General features: G+C 31.2%; 1 long non-coding RNA gene across 1 annotated transcript; it reads right to left on the bottom strand.

Annotated features, from left to right (window-relative positions):
* Positions 1–340: 340 nt before the first annotated feature.
* LOC122586033 lies at positions 341–2,264 on the bottom strand. The gene is made up of 4 exons (XR_006321853.1): positions 2,116–2,264; positions 1,982–2,025; positions 1,470–1,539; positions 341–1,009 (listed from the first exon to the last, which is right to left on the bottom strand). It is a non-coding gene; the product is annotated as an uncharacterized LOC122586033 (long non-coding RNA).
* Positions 2,265–17,770: the final 15,506 nt, after the last annotated feature.

Raw genomic sequence — 17,770 nt, 5'->3', positions numbered from 1 at the left:
CACGGTCCATAAAAAATGCCTTCATTACATTGACCCTGCAAATTTTATGGTTTCTGGCCTACGAAATCAAAAATGATCAAAATGTCTGGATGTGTTGTCATAGATGGTATCCATATAGTTCTCGACTGAGTTTCTAACTTCACCAAACGGAGGTACTGGGAAGACGAGTGAACTAGGCCTTAAACCAAACCATGAGATCAAAAATAAGCTATAAATGAAGAAAAAAATGGGGGAAAAACCAACAGTTGTTTGATGAAACTGGACAATCCCTGTAAATTATCATAAGACTAACCTTGTCAAAAGAGCTCCATATGGCCCCAAACATGGAAAATTGGACAAATTTAAAGAACAAGAAGACATATCGACATTTGATTCCATGAAAATGAAAGTGGTATCCAAGCCGACTAAGCAAGAAACCAAACTAGTCAATGATTCATACATAAAGTCTGACTAACAAATATCATGCCAATATCATCAACTAAATAAGATTATGTCAAAATGGCATTAGTCGCGGTCACACAGTCTGTATTGGAACGATGGATATGAGAGTCACTTTGTATAATAGGTGTGTTGTCTTCATTGGCATGTATAGCCAAACAGAGATATTGGGGTGACCAGTGAAGCAGGCCAATTGTAACTGTCAGAACAATGATTCCCACTAGTTCTTGAATCACTTGGCCAGTCCCACAAGAAGGTTTGTCATGAAAGTGGGATGTCGAACATTTATAACTCCACTGTGTGGAAGTGTGAATTGATGCAGGGATTCAACATTAGAATATGATTGTTGATCCAAAGAAGGAATGTATCTTCCAGTTGTTGAAGTCTCGTTTTCATGCAAGACAAAATAAAATAGTATCATGACACCAAGAAAAAACATTGCAACCAGCTGAATTTATATGACTTTCAAAAGTTCAGGATAAACAACTTACTAGGAAGGTCCAAATGATGCCTAAGAAATCAAATTCTCAGGATTATATATAATTCGGCTGTCACGGCATCGTTTTCATGGCTAGATTTATAAAAATCGTAATCATGACCATAAGAATAAAGATAGTAAGCAATTGAACTATTAAGACTTCAAAAACTTCGTGATAAACAGTTTACACAGTATGTCATAATGGTGTCTAAGGAGTTAAGTTGCAAGGATTATGGAATTCATGTAGAGAATATTTTGTCCCAACAAACTCCATTTCCATCTCAGCAATATGATGGATGGCTTTGCCATACAAGTTGTACCCTTGAAGTCAAAGTATAAATTAGAGTTTAAGATCAAACCAAACTAGTGTTTCAAATCTGGAAATCTGAACATTGGACTTGAATAAAGCACTACCCGTCTAGAAATTTAGATATGGCTTGTAGATTTTGCTACCATGGATATACTAGAATGAATCATCTAAATGAAACATTTCTAACTAGAAATATATCCGCCTTTCAAAAAATAGGACTCGCAATACGCATATCTATCTCACCTTTTCTTTTGCCATTAATATCAGTACAACATCCTTCACATCAGCATTTACCATTGCATCTGACATTAACCTATTGGGATGAACTCATAAAGGTTAATGGAACATGCCAGTATACTCAGTATTGAAGAGAAAAAGTAGCAACGCCTAAATGCTAAATGGGAGTGTTGGTTAATAGATTAAATTGTGGTAATTTTGGTATGGGTCAGGAATGCCCAAAACACTATCTATTGAAGTCTGTTTAGTGCTTCTTTTTCTAATAACAATCAATTGTGATTTCACAAACTATTTATTTGTTTTTTTAACAAACAAGTCAAATGAATTATGCAGTATAAAAGCACTGGCCCGTTTTCTGTCAAGCTAAATATACTGGTTCTGTCTGACCCATTACAGAAAACGTAACCTGGTCCTTCCATCCATAAGTGAATAAGTCAAAACTAAAACCCCCCAAAAACCATAACAAAAATGTTGACAGAAATTGAACCAGAAGCACATTGACTTCATACAGTTACAACCTTTTACAAGTTTTTCTCACACCTGTTATCTAATTTCCATCATCCTGTAAATACCCATCATAACTTAATAACAACCCAGCATTTTATAATCGTTAAACATTAAATACTTAAGTTAAAAAAGGTCATATACATACCACACTGCAGCATTGAACCCTGGTGGAAGCTGCAAGCAGATTTTGTATTTTTGTGAATTTATATGATGGCTGGCGTGTGACATCAACCGTAAGTACGTAATAAGGACTATTGTAACAATCTTGGCAAAAACAAAAATCCTCGCAACATGATGACCTAGCAGCAAAGCACTCGCAATAAGTGCAATAAAACTTTCTCATTGGCATTTATACAAACACCTTGTGATCATACATTTAAATTTACCAATTCTTAAATTGACTTACAGTTTTTTATATACTTTAATTTTGTATATTTGCATCATTTGTTATCACGATTGTTGTTATTTGAATCCATTCTATGGGAATTAAAAAGAAACAAAGAGTATTAACAACATACTGTAATTGACAAAAAAATGTGATAAAATTAATCAAGAATGTGAATCAAATGAGAAAAAAAAAACAACAGAAATGGGATCAACCATAATTAAGGAACCGAGAGATTCCGGTAAAACAGTGCCGCAGTGGTGTGGTGGAATTGACGCAGACACTAAGACCCATAGAATTTGATACAGAGAGTGAAACCCTAAAAATGTTGCTGGGGGGTTGGACTTGGAAGTAACCTAGATTATAATGATAGAAACTGGCGGGAGTTCGGATATATGCAAAACTAAAGGGCCGCGTTTGTTTCGCGGAATGTTTTTGGAAGGAATGGAATCTTCTAAAGAAATTGGAATATGAAGGAATGGAATTTGACGGAATATTTTTAATTTTTTGAACATTCAAGTGAGGGACGGAATGAGATTCCTTCCCCCATCTCCAAGGAATGGAGATTCCATCAAATGAGAGAATGTTAACATTCCAACGGAATGTGATTCCTCCATCTTTAACCAACCAAACACACTAAGGAATGGAATTCAATTCCAATTCCATCAGATTCCATCAAATTCTGTGAACCAAACGCGACCTAAGAGGTGGTTGAATTTCACACTACAAAAATAAAAGTAGTCTTACATTTTTAACACTTTGAAAATAAAAAGAGAAATTTATGATACTTCAGATACCGATACTCGGATATTTTTTGTATATATAAGTAAGACAAGTCTTTAAACTTAGTTTTATTGAAATATTTTAGTGGTAATTTTTGCTCTAGTAATTGTTAGTAAGAAAGAAACTGGTTTTGAGCTTCAATACTTTGACAGTGTATGAGGAATGTTAAGATGTAAGCAGACCTTATCTCAAAGTAGAGAGGTTACTTCTATTATCTACCTAAATGGTAGAAAATGTCATTTTCTTTGCATAGGATGAGGATCGCATCCATGACCTCTGTCTTCTAAGGCCAGAATGGTTACCACTAATACAACCATGTTACTATCAAAGATTGTTGTAAAAACATTAGGTCCATTATAAATTCTAAATATTGAGGTTTAAATAACTTTAAAAGGATTTGGTAACTTGATGTCTTATAGTGTATTTGATGAACTTTAAATTTCTTAAAATATAAAAGTATACATTAATTAATGTCTAATGATGATTTGTATAAAAATAAAGGTTTTGTTAAATGGGGTTTGTGCAATTAAGGTGCGTTAAATGTGTACACTTGCAATAAAATTTAGGGTTACAATAAAATTTAGGGTGTGATTTTGAAATGGAAATTGAGTACAAATTATGTTTATATGTCAAGTAATATTAAATAATTTTAATTAATCAGAGAGTTTCGTTAACATCGTGATAGCTATATGGCAACAAATTTCGGATAAATAGATAAACACTCCAACTATATACATATACATTAATTATAAAAACCACATTTAGTTGAGTGACAGATACAAATTAAACCCTAAACACAACTTTGATCAGAGAAGGATCGAGGTTGGGGAGAGTTTGACGTTCGGTCCAATAATTCGTACATTCATTATGATTTGAAGGTACGTAATATATATGTATGTATGTTTCTTCTCGGTTTAAATTAAGTTTTGTCAAGCAGTTTCGGGTGAGATTAACGCCTTTCTGATCGCCGAGTCATCGTCTCTCAAATGAATATTTATTAACTAAATGATAAACGATATTTGTAACAAGTAGTACGTACCTAATGCATTTTATAAAAATCTGTATATTAGTTAGTTATACTGAATTTTACACACTACGAAAAACATAAATTATGACGTACGTGGTTCACATGACCCTTAGGCCCCCCTCGTACGCCCCTGAATGGAGATTGTCGAGTTAAGTTAGTGTACGTGCTATAATTAATTTGAGATAAGAATATCAAATATTCTTGTAAACTCTAATTAATAATTATAATGCAGTTTTGTTTAATGTACTACTGTATATCGTAAACATGTTAAAATGTAGACTAATAATAGGAAAAAAATAAGACTTTATGAGGGCCTAAGGGGTCAAACTCGATCTGTTTAAAATTTGGAAGATTTTGATGGTGTACTTCAACAGTATCATTATTTATATATAGTTTATTTGTTAGACCTTAATATAATTTTTTTCATAAATTTTTATTGATGTGGATATATATTGCTTTGTTACATTTCTATAGTTATTCCAGCAGGATGATTACAAATTACAAGTTTGGTGATCAAAAACATTGCAGCTGTAAGAGATCCAGGTGCTTGAAACTGTAAGTTACTCTAATTAATAAGTAGAGCACAAATTAATTTTAGTTGTCTTATTTTGACTGGTCTAAGTCTTTTTCTTTTGACTTTGACCATAATTATCTTCGTTTGTGTTATATATTAGTTCATGAAATTATATCGATGAAAAGTACATTTAAAACTTAATCAATTTATATATGTTATAGCAAGTACTGTTATATAACACAAACAAAAATATTTACGGTCAAAATCAAAAGAAATTGACTCAAAATGTCAAACTAAGACACTTAATATAGAACGGAGGGAGTATATGTCATTGAATAACGATATGTCATATACGATTACGTACATACCAGCATATATATATATATATATATCTACATTCAACTAATTAATGATGAAGCTAGGGTGGTTGTTATGGTTAATTGATTTCAGTTATTGCGAGTGTTTTTCGGCTGGATTATATTGTGGCGAAACCTGCTCATGCCAAGAATGCTTCAATAGTCTGGATTACGAGGATACGGTTGATGAGACACGCAGGCAGATAGAACTACGAAATCCACAAGCATTTTCACCTAAGATCCACAATGTATAGTAGTAGTACTTGATAGATTAAGCATATATATATATATTAATTGTACGTAATTGGTTTGTCGATCAACGTACACGCAGGAGCTAGATAGAGCTGATCACCCATTAATGATGCCAAGTAGTATCGGTGGAAAGCACAAAAAGGGTTGTAATTGCAAGAAGTCGATGTGCATGAAAAGGTATTGTGAGTGCTATCAGGCTAACGTCGGATGTAGTGGTGAATGTCGATGTGAAGGATGTAAAAATGTGTTTGGCAACAAAGGAGGTAATTAACTCCGTAACTACTACTAGCTAAATAATTAAGCTAGTTTCTACGTACTATATATACATAATTAGATCTTTTCTTGGTTGTTCTATACTAAACTTAATTTAGCTTAATGATTATATGTTGCATTCCAGATTACAACGTATGTAATCAATCGGCTCCTTGGGCACCATTATTACAACATTCGGGGTAAGATCGATGTTTATCTATATCATCATGAAATTTGCAAGTTAATTAAATATAGTCGTTATGGTGTTAATTGTTAGTCCTTATATATTACTCTTTTTTTTTTTCTTTTTTTTTTTTGTCACTACGTACAGAGAGGAAAAATCAGCAGCTGGTCTTCCTATGAATGGATGTTACATTCCGTCACCTGCAGGATATGCTAATAATTGTGATGAGAATTTTGATGACATGGTTTCTTCTTCGGATCAACAATCAGCATATCCTGGTATTTATGTTGGATCCGCTAATCAATTCACACCACCAGATACTACTAGACATCATCCTGCTTTCATGTCAAACCTTCCTACGACGACGGACATTGCAAGAGCTAACGAGAATAATTTATCATCACCGGTTATAAGTTGGCCCGGTTCATTGGTCACGCCAGCTGTGTCTCTTTTTGGTGGGCCGAAAATTAATGGAAAACCTTGACAAAAGCACACCCATTGCCCGGATTAGCACGAACTCTCAAGTCCACCACAATACATCAGTAGGAGGCAGCATGACTTCTGACCACTAAGATACATAGTGGTCTCAGCTCCTCCTAATTTTCCTTTAACCCCATATGTATATTTAGAAATGGGGTTTATTAGTAGAGGCATGCCCAAGACTATATTTAGAAATTTACGACGTTTGGTCGCCTACTATTATGCACGCACGCTCTTTGGACTTGGTCTTGAGATCATGATATGATGTCACATATTAACATTCAACTTGCCACATGCTTGGTGGCATTAATTAAATTTAGCTACTTAGTTTGGGCCAAATTGGCCACCTTTATTTAGCACCAACAACAAATGCATGTAACTATTGGTCTTTAACTCAAGGTTCTCTGAATTTCTCAAAGCTACAAGTGTAATTAAATGGTTTGGGTCGCAGGGAACAATTTTTTGGGTTTGTGCTTAATTAGTGGCGTAACTATCTAGCCTGTACCTGGGTAGCTCGGGCTACTATACGAGTCTCGACTGACAAAGTATAACTGTTATTCTTTTTGAATGCTATGGGTCTTGGCAAATTAGGCTACGTCTGCTAACAAGGGTCATCATGATTACTGGTTTAGTTTCCTCACTGTTTGTGCTTTTTAACATAGGCAGGTTTTGTTTGTAGCGGTCTCCTACAAGTTGTTTTGTACCAAGGATGATCTTTCATTTAAAAAAAAAATGATCCCTCCACAATTATTTCCTCTCCACAACAATATATGCATTAAATAATTGTTGTATCCTCCTTCAAGTATGCTTGTCTATGGCTTAAGATCCACTACTCGATCGTAAACTAAATTACTTGGTGGTTTGAACATTAGTATTATCCCGTCTCATAATGATTGTCTACCTTATTGTCTTACATTGTCCCAACTTTATTCTTAACTTCTTTTTTTTTTAACAACATAAAGGAATATATATATATATATATATGATCGCTAGCAAAGTTACTAGCGATTAAAGATACATACAATCAAGAAATACAACGATTATAAATTCTCGATTCTAAGCAAATGGTCAATTGCCCGCGTGAAAATATGCAAATGCAACATACATATCACTAGCAGCGTACCTCTTAAGCAAATAAGCATTGATTTTTGAGCCAATCATCCTATCTCATGTGCGCTTTCCTAAATGTTAACTTCTATAATAAACTAGCTAGCTAGGTATATTTGGTTAACTATACTATAACATGTGATGATCAATCATTAAAATTTTTATTAAAATACTCTATATAGTCGACATAACGTACACATGGAGTATTCTTTTTTGTCAATTAAACACAAATTTATATATAAGTCTACAGGAACGTCGTCTATGTATAATACAATACGGGAAAGAATATATGCATGCATGATGGTTAGAAGTTCATGTGAGTCAATTATACAAAAGGTTATTCAAATCCTAGCTAGAAAATCTAAATCAAAAAGGGAAAGTGAGTTTAATAATTATATTTGCATGGAAGCATCTCCCCAAGAGAGAATAGCATCATTCTTTACCCCTCCCCAATAAATTACATATGCGCCTACAATTCTTTGCATCAACTCTTGAATGTAAAGATATGGACTTTTTTTTGTAGAAGAAAACTTTAATTGGATTTGTGTTATATATATAAAGGCTTCCTATAATACATTGATTTAATTATAGGGTGTTTAAGATTGCGTTTAAAAAATAGATAATAAGTTTAAAAATTGTGTTTTAAAATAGCATGTCTTAACGTAGTTTTCAAAACTGCATTTCTTCCTTGTGAAAATTCAGATAATCTATCATACAATTATCTGCATTATGCAAATGTAATATAATCATATAATTAATTTAAAACGTAATCACAAACATCCCATTTATGAAAGGACTTCTTATAATATACCAAATGAAATGGTTTTCATATATTGCTCTAATGCAAATGCAAGTCCAGTTCCAATTTGCATGAAATTTCTATTTGATGATCTTGTTTATAAGTAGTGAACAACATCCTTAGTCCAAAATATTAGTAATAAATCTATCTAACCAACTCTACTTAGGTGGGTTGGTCAGGGGTATATTCTAAATCGCTGGTTAAAATTGCCGTCTGAATTAAAACTAACTTTAAAAAAAAATAATAATAAATCTATCTAAAAAATAAGAATGATTTAGAAAGCTAGCTAGCTTAGGTTGTAAACGTTATATAAGATCTTTTAGTATATCTATATCTATACTATATTATAAAGCAGGTTTTTCCTAAATTTTTAATATTGAACTTGAAATTTTCAATATTGATTTTAAGTACTTCCCCAAAATGTCTCTCCTATCTATTCTATATTTATCTAAAATAACTATAATACCCTTTCTCTCTCCTCAAATTTCAACCAATCATCTTTTTTCTCTCTCCTCTATAAAACATTTATTACTCCAATTCATTCAAAATCTTTTATCTCAAAAACCGTACATCGATAAATTATAAAAATTGTATGGGTGTTCTTAAAATTTCATGCTCTTTCATTAGAGATGTCATTCGATATATTTTCGATAAATTTTTAAATCCGGGGGCGGAGCTCGTACGGCTAAGGCATTTGACTATCATACTCTATGACATATCAACCATATAACCTATCATACTCTATGACCTAGGTATCACCCCACCATCTCACCGCTGTAACATGCGGGTACTTGCTCTAGTTATTGATTAAGCATGATAATTTATACGAAGATAGGTTGATAAATGATACAGAATAACATATATAGGTGGTGAATGAAAAAGAAAGGGGGGAGGGGGAGTGATAGAAGAAAAGGAAAAGAAAAGATTGGTCAAATTAAGCCTCGAAGACTTCTCTTCATCATCATATCAGCCTCGACTCTCTTTATCGATACTCTTACCAATTTAATTCCCTCTTTCACTTTGAGTTTTTATTATCAAAAAACTTAATTCCCATTACTCTTAATTAGTGGTACAAATGTGCGGTACTGGTTTGTTTTTTATGAGTATATACGCCAATGGGTGACAATAGTCGCGGGTTCGCCAACTGCGGCTTTAAATTATCTAACACAAACATATACGAAAACTGCGTTAATATATTGTTATAGAATATTTAAAAATAAAAATTACCAAAAGAGTATAGCTTTTTTTTTGTTTACATAACAATAAACAACTAAAAGGAAATGAAGTAAATATATGTTACATTTTTGGGTATTTGGCAGGGGAGGCCTAGAGGCCGGGGGTAATCTGATTCACCGGATGGACATATTTTCGAAAGGGCCATAAAGTTTTGAAAATTATATATAGGAAACCTTATTTTGGTTAACTCATTCTTTTATAAAAATGTGAGAACTTCTAAATTATGTATTAGATTATATGTATTTTTTTTCATTCACATGTGATAATATAAAACGTTATAAAAATATATGTTGCAGAAGAAAAAGAATTTCAAAACTTTATATATACTCATTTATTCACATGTATACAAAAACGTGAACAAATTCATTTATAGATTCACAAAATGCTATTTTAATTTTAAAGTGTTTATTAAAAAATTTATTCTACAACATATATTTTTATATCATTTCACATGTTAATGAACAAAAAAACATGTGATCCAATACATAATATTAATCTAAGAGTTCTCATGTTCTTTAATTAGTTGTTTTCAAACATTTTGTTTTTTTAGTTTTTTTTATATATAGTAAGGCTTTATTTAGCATTTTCTTTTTTTATAATATAGAGTTAACCATTTTTTAAAATATCTATAAAATTGTAACAAATTAAATATAGAAATAACACTAATTGGTTTAATTTTATCTTTTACATAAATAAATTTGTTACTCGGAATTTATTTAAACATTCACTTGGTTAATTTATGAACTGATGTAAAAGCTAGCATTCGTCAAATAAAGAATCTATATATTTGCCTTTTTCTTTAACTTTTTATTCAATTACGGGTACAAGTTACGTTCCTAGATATTGTAGCCATGCAACTGAAACACACGAGTGCCAGCCCTCCGTAGGCACCCCCTTCTTTTTTATTGCTTGTGAGGTAAGATCAATATATTCACAGTTATTCTTTTTATCCTTTATATACAGAGTAGTAATATTTATGTATGTCTCTCGTATAGACCATCTTTAATCCACCACGTTGATTTTCAGTTTATTGGTGACACGTCAGCAATACACTGACTCACCACACTGAACAATTTTCATTATTAACCCCAATATTAAAATCTCAGTTTATTGGGACCACATCATCATTTTTTATCAATATTAAATATATTAAATTTATAAATTCACAAACATATTTTTATTAATAGGAATACAATTTATATATGCATAAATTTCTAATTTCTAATAAGTATTACCTACGAGTATATTAAAATATAAGGAAGTAGCATTTATAAAAAAATCTTTCAAAACTTTTATATTTATTTTGTATATAGATGAAAGTCCAGGGGCTACATTGAAAAAAAATATTAAATACATACATCGAAATTTGTAGTTAAAGTCGTCTTCTTCGTGAACCCTTTATCTGCAAACTCTCAAACTTAACATATTTCAAACTTAAACAAATTTATTTTTTTATGATTACTGTCATCTATATGTGTATATAAATATAAAATACTCAATACGTCTAACTCATCAGTGTATTCACCTCCACTTTGAGCCAATACGCCGGCGAATACGCCGCCCCCATTAACCCAATACGCCGGGAAGTCGGCGTTTTCATCTCAATACACCGAGAATACACTGGGGGTTAAAGATGGTCTTATACATATATATGTATGTGTATATCATTAACAAAACTACTACGTTTTTAATTAGCCTTGTATATATATATATATATAACAATTTAAAATATATATGAATGGCTAAAATTTATTATTATGGGTCATTATCTACCCCAAATTTAATTAAGAATAGTTCTAACAATTCTTTTGTTTCAATGACACACACAGAGAGAAGAAATTAAACTAGACCACTATCTTGAGCCTATGGATATTTGTAGAGTTGGTACCGGTTGAGTTGAACGCTGAAACATAATAGTTGTCTAAATGCATAATAGTTATCTTATAAAGCTTTTTTTTTTTTTTTTAAATCTCAATTCATGATTTGAAGTACCTAAAATACCTCTTCTTTATTTATTAATTTAAACATCCGTAGCTAATATACCTATAATACCCTTAAATCTCAACTACTTATTTTCTTCTCTCTCCTCAAATCTCAACAACTAATTTTTTTAACTCCTCCATAAATCATTTTATTCATCTAATTTATTTAAAAAAATTTATCTCAAAAACCGTATATCGATAAATTATAAAAATTGTATATGTATTCTTAAAATTTCATGCTCTTTCATTAGAGATGTCATTCGATACACTTTCGACGAATTTTAAAATGTGAGGGTAGAGCCCGTACGGATAAAGCATTTGGCTTTCACACTCTATGACTTATCACCTCTTATTAACTATAACCCCTACCATCTCACCGCCGCAATGCGCGGACACTTTCCCTCATATAATATAAAGCAAATCCACTTTTCAACTTTCAACATTCAATTTCAACAATGTATACATGATAATGCATGATATACCATACATCAATGCATACAATTTTCTCTCTCCTCCAAACATCATTTTACTCCTCTAATTCTTTCAAAATATTTTATCTTAATAACCGTACATCGATAAATTATAAAAATTATATGAGTGTTCTTAAAATTTCATGCTCTTTCATTAGAGATGTCATTCGATATATTTTCGACGAATTTTTAAAACTGAGTACGGAACCCGTACGGCTAAGGCATTTGACTATGACACTCGATGACATATCACCTCCTATGACCTATCATACTCTATGACCTATCACCCTCATCATTTTACCGCCGTAACGCGCAGGTACTTGCTCTCGTGTATATAGTATAGTTTTCCTTTTAATAGTTATGAATGTTCGACTCGTTTTGCAAGCTAGCTAGCAAGAACTGACTCACTTTGTGAGCTCAGAGTCAGCTAGAATATTTTTTTCAAATAACTAAAGATTAAGCTTGTGACCTTTTAAAAAATAACCCTTTTAGAGACACATGTACAACGAGTAATTAATACTAGTATTTATCGGCATCTCTAAATTTATTGTGTTTTCGTATACACTATATATACACTTACGTTTACAACCATGCATTCAAAGGCCATGTTTTTGAAGCACTACTAATGAAGTGGTCTATGGTAAAGCAACTTGATAATGATATATTTTGTTAACCTATATAGTATAAATTAAATTAAGTTATCTAGAAATATATTTTGATAAATATAAAAGAAATTTTGTTGCAGGATGTAATTTAACCAGATATTTTGTTACACTGCATAATATCATATACATGATCATATCTCAAAGCTTTCATTCACTTTTGTAATTTTATTTTTAATATGTTGTGTCATCTCGTGAATTAACTCTTTTTGACTCGATCTTAAAGGAGAATTCCACAAGTACCAAACATGAATATTCAAAAATTTGCAAAAAGAAGGATCAATTTTTGATTTGGGTTTTAGACAACATATTTTTAAAGTAACAAAGGGACCCCTCCATATACATATCGAGGATAACATTTATAAATCGTTTTAGTCATCTAAAAGAAATATATATAATATCGAAATACCCTAGAATATTCTTTTGTCTATCTAATAATATTTAAATCTTTTTCAGAAATACTTGTGGACCCCTTGCCTAATAATCTCTTGTATGAAAACATTTTAACGGGTTTAAATTATAAAATACAAGTACAAAAGATATATAGTCATTATAGATAGGGATATAAGCAAACTGAACACCTCACGAACTATTCATGAACCATTTGACGTTAAGTTCGTTCGTATTCGTTCGTTTAGCTAAATGAACGAACATGAACACAAAAATATGTTCGTTTAGTTAAATGAACGTACATGAACAAAGCTCTTGTTCGTTCATTTATGTTCATGAACGTTTGATAATTTATTCGTGCACGTTCGTTCGTTTATGTCTGTAAACCACGTTCATAAACAATAGTTCGTCTATGTTCGTGAACATTCGTTCATTTATGTTCGTTTACATATATTAATACCTAAGCAACTATAGTTTAAAAATAAATATTTCTTTTGTGGGAAAAACAAATATGTTGCTAGAAGCATGTATCATTCTCCATTCCTCCGCACAGTCTCACCCCCCCCCCCTTTGAAAATCACGTGTGTAAATACAAAATCATTCTTTCTCACAATCTGCTTGAAGTATGTTGCTTCTAGTAGCATACTTAATTGTTAACCCCTTCTTTTATATCATATATAATATATGGATATATCAATACATAATTATCTATATTTTAAGAGAAAAATAAATATATATGCTTCTTTTTATAAATATTCCGTTCGTTTTTTGTTCCTTCATTAGTGTTCGTGAGTTTGTGTTCGTGAACATTTGTTTATAAACACAAATGATTGAACATGGACAAGTTATTGTGTTTATTTATTTGTTCGTGGACCGTTCGTTAAGTTAAACGAACGAACATAAACAAGATCTTGTTTGTATTCGTTCGGTTCGTTGACAGCCGTAATTATATATAGGTATATATTTCTTAAAGTAATTACTCGTGAATAGATATTTATAAATAAAATCAATTAATTTTTCTTTTTAAAACGCCGCAAATTAAAAGAAAGATGCAAGTTTCTATTTTAGATTTATATGGCCAGATTTATGAATACAAGCTCATTTTGAATCAACGAATTTGCTTTCGTCTTTTTAATAATATAATGATGATGTGGTTTCTTAATCTTCTTGAAAGTTAATTTTAATTAATTTCATATATAGTTGTTTGTTTGTATCATACGTGTAAAGTTATATTTAATTAGAGACATTTCATATTATTAAATTTATGTGAATTAATCAAAACTAAAGGTTTTCCACGGGTTTTGACGGTGAATTAATAAAAACTCATAGCTAATATTGATATAAAATATATAATCAATCTATAAGACTGAACAAAAGGGTTACTTTGAATATGTCGTTTGACTGATGAAGTTGGATCTATAAAGATGCAATATCGATAAATCTAAAATCAACGTTTGGAAAAAATTAAATCTTCATATGATTTGTAAAAAAAGTAATAAACTTATGGGTTTTGCTAAAGATGCATAAAATAGCTGTATAATTACCATAAAATTCAGGGGTGAGTTTTTAATATGGATACGTACAACTTTTTTATGCACGTTAAGTGAAGCCCATAGGGTTTCGTTTAACATTTTCCTAGACTTATATACACTACTTTTGAATCATTATTTAATTACAATATTGGGAGTAACTTCTATAATAATAACCGGTGATTTTAACCTAACTTGTGTCATGTCTTCATATATATTATGGATCATGTCTTCATATATATTATGGAATTGAAAACGCCGAAAACCTGTTCATTCATTGCTCTACTCCGCTTACAATATGGAAACGATTACGGAATGGTGGTTTACAGTGTCACAAAACTCGGTCAATTAAGCTGAGAATTTGAAATTAGGCTCAATATCGGCTCCTCCACGAGTCGGTTTCGTCTGGATCAGACTAAAAATCAATAAACATTCAAGACTTGGATCAACTTTAGTCAAACTTGGCTGATTGTGTCAAATCTCGGCCAACTCGGTCAAGACTCGGTCGTCTCGGGTCAAACCCCGGGTTAACCTTGGTTAATTTTTTTCTTATATACCTTTTAATAAAATCATAAATTGGTTTAATTTTATCTTTATAGATAATTAAGTGTGAACTTTGGAATATGGTTTTAATATTTTTAAACATTTATGTTATAAGTTTGAAGTTTATTACATATAATTTTAAAAATTATAATTTTTCAATATAAAAACTCAATGTGAGTTCTCTAGTATTCACATATGAGTTTCCAAAAAATTTCCGACTGCCCTACTTTCCAATCCAATTTAGAGTCACAAAGTCACTCAACCTTGGTGGTATATATGAGTCCAATATGGTGGTGGCGGATGGCGGTAATAGAGGTAACGGGTGGCGGCAACGTTGACGGTGCGATTATTAATGTAAAAGTAATTGATATAAATGAGGGTAGTGTAATTATTTTAAGAGCTGAGAAATTAATGAATCAGCCGAGTTTGACCAAAGTTATAGATAATATTAATGAATCCTCTGTATTATATAGGAGCAAAAATACATTTTAAATAATACACTAAAACATTATCTATCCTTAATTCTTAATAAAACAAACTCACCCATTCCATTTTAGTTTTTTATGTTTAAAATACTTAAAATGCTCGTACCAATATCATTAATATTATCTATAAGTTTATTTAATACTCAATATACCCTTAGTAAAATTATTATAATATATATCCTTTAATTCCCATAATAACCACACTCTTTTTTACATCAAGAACGTACATTTCTCGCGACGTCGCCACCACTATCATTTTAACGCTGCCACCATTGTCACCCCATCGCACGTGCATTTAGTATTATCTAATAAAAAAACAAGAAGTTATTTTTGGAAGTGTTGAAAAATGTGTAATATTTTTATCTATTACCCCTTAAAAAATTCCCATCTACACTATCCACCTAACATTAATGATAAAATTACACTATCAATTATTTATCTTTAAAAATATCTTCATTAACTCTTACCATCAATTATTTTTACATCAATTATCAACACCATCGGACGACGCTTTCAGTACCAACAATCGCCCCCACCACCATACCGTCGTCGCCACGACCGCCACCTCACCGTCGTCGTCACGACCACCACCTCATTGTGCGAATATCGTGCTATACATCTTCTTAAAACTGCCTTCTATCGATTTAATTATAACATATATAGTAAAATCAAAAATTAAACTAATAAAGCTAATTATTTAAAAGATTATATTTTATCATATAATCGAGTTAGTTAAATAAAAACTATTAAGTTGATCTTTTATAAAGTTTTAAATTTTTTTTTATTTTTAATAAAATATGGTCTTTAGCATTCCGAACCTCGAATCTTGAACAATTGACAACATAATTGATGCCCACCACTTTTACTGATTTGATTACTGATTAATTGATTACTTCCTCATCTTTATCTAAATCTATATAGGACATAAGGACAATATGTGAGCTTAAACATCGTGAAATGATCATATCAATTTGGCTCTCAGAAAATATAATACGTACACTTCAGAAAGAAAGAAAAATTCATAAATCAATTTTATTTTAAAAGAGATCAACTAATATCCACTTAAATATAGAAAAATAAACACTCAATTACGTATTCAGTAAATTAAAATTTAGGGTGGATTATGGTGTATGGTCAAAGTGTTTTCTCTCTAAAAGTATTAGATCTTTGAGTCAACAATTATTGCCATGCTTAGAGGTGACATTATATGATCTTTTGCTTTATCGTAGGCCATGTTGGTCTGGTTTACTTAATAAGCTTGCGAAAGACTTGAGATTTTTGTATAATTCAAACTCTTCAAAACTTGATTAGAACCAACTTTTTAGGGGGAATAACTAAATTTAGCCATTTTTTCTTTTTGGCATTTTACGCCCTTCGAAATTGACATAATTGTCACAATGCATCTCATCATGGCACAAATATTGTAGGATGTTGCAGGTGATACCGTTTTATTTTATATGTCATAGTTTTATTTGGTTTGAAATTTTTTCATTTAACTTTTACTGTACATCTTAACGGGAGTTACGACATTTGCAATGGATCCGTGGCCATGCCGTATTACAGGTGGACAAGGTGAGTCATGCTCCTATAGATTTTTAAATTCTGTCTTTTTTTGAAAAATATATTTCATGAATTTTTAAACTTCGTCCTCTTTTAATATTATTTTTTTCATATATCTATGAAAATGTTTTTAAAGACTTACAATTTACAAATGCTTCATAAATGAACCAACTGTCATAGCAGTATAATTTAGTTAGCCATGACATAGCTTAAAAAAGCTTCTTGGAGGTTTATAACCTTCTTCAAGATTTAATATATGGGTTCATTCATTTATGAAGTTTCATAAGATTATGGACAACAACGAAGATAAATTTACATTATGAAAATGTTTAGATTTTGGTGACATATATATATCAAATTAATTTAGCTTATGAAAAGGGAGATCGATGCTGTTATCTATAACTTCAAAAGCAAAACTGATCGAAAGAGAGTACTACATCCCTTATACTCCGTATTAACTAGTGTTTTACAATTTTTAGTAGGAAAAAGATGAAAAGAAATTCTTCTAACGGATACATGACATTATTATGAGAAGCTAGCATTGAATCCGCGTGATGCGGCGGCGGTTTGGTGGTGACGACGGTCATGGTGAACTGTTGTTGGTGGTGGTGTAGATAATTGATTTAATGTAATTGATGTAAAAGGGTAGTGGAGATATTTTAGAAAATAAAAGATTGATGATGTTAATTAATTCATCAAGGGTAAAATGGTAATTTTATGTCTAACACTTTTATGAGAGAGATAATGATAATTATTATAAGATAGTATAGATATATATTTATTACAAGGGTAACTCTAGTATTT

Source organism: Erigeron canadensis, chromosome 1 (genome assembly GCF_010389155.1).
Source record: "Erigeron canadensis isolate Cc75 chromosome 1, C_canadensis_v1, whole genome shotgun sequence".
Classification (NCBI taxonomy): Eukaryota; Viridiplantae; Streptophyta; class Magnoliopsida; order Asterales; family Asteraceae; genus Erigeron; species Erigeron canadensis.
The sequence above is the reverse complement of the archived record's forward strand: the minus strand, read 5'-3'. Positions and strand labels throughout refer to the sequence as shown.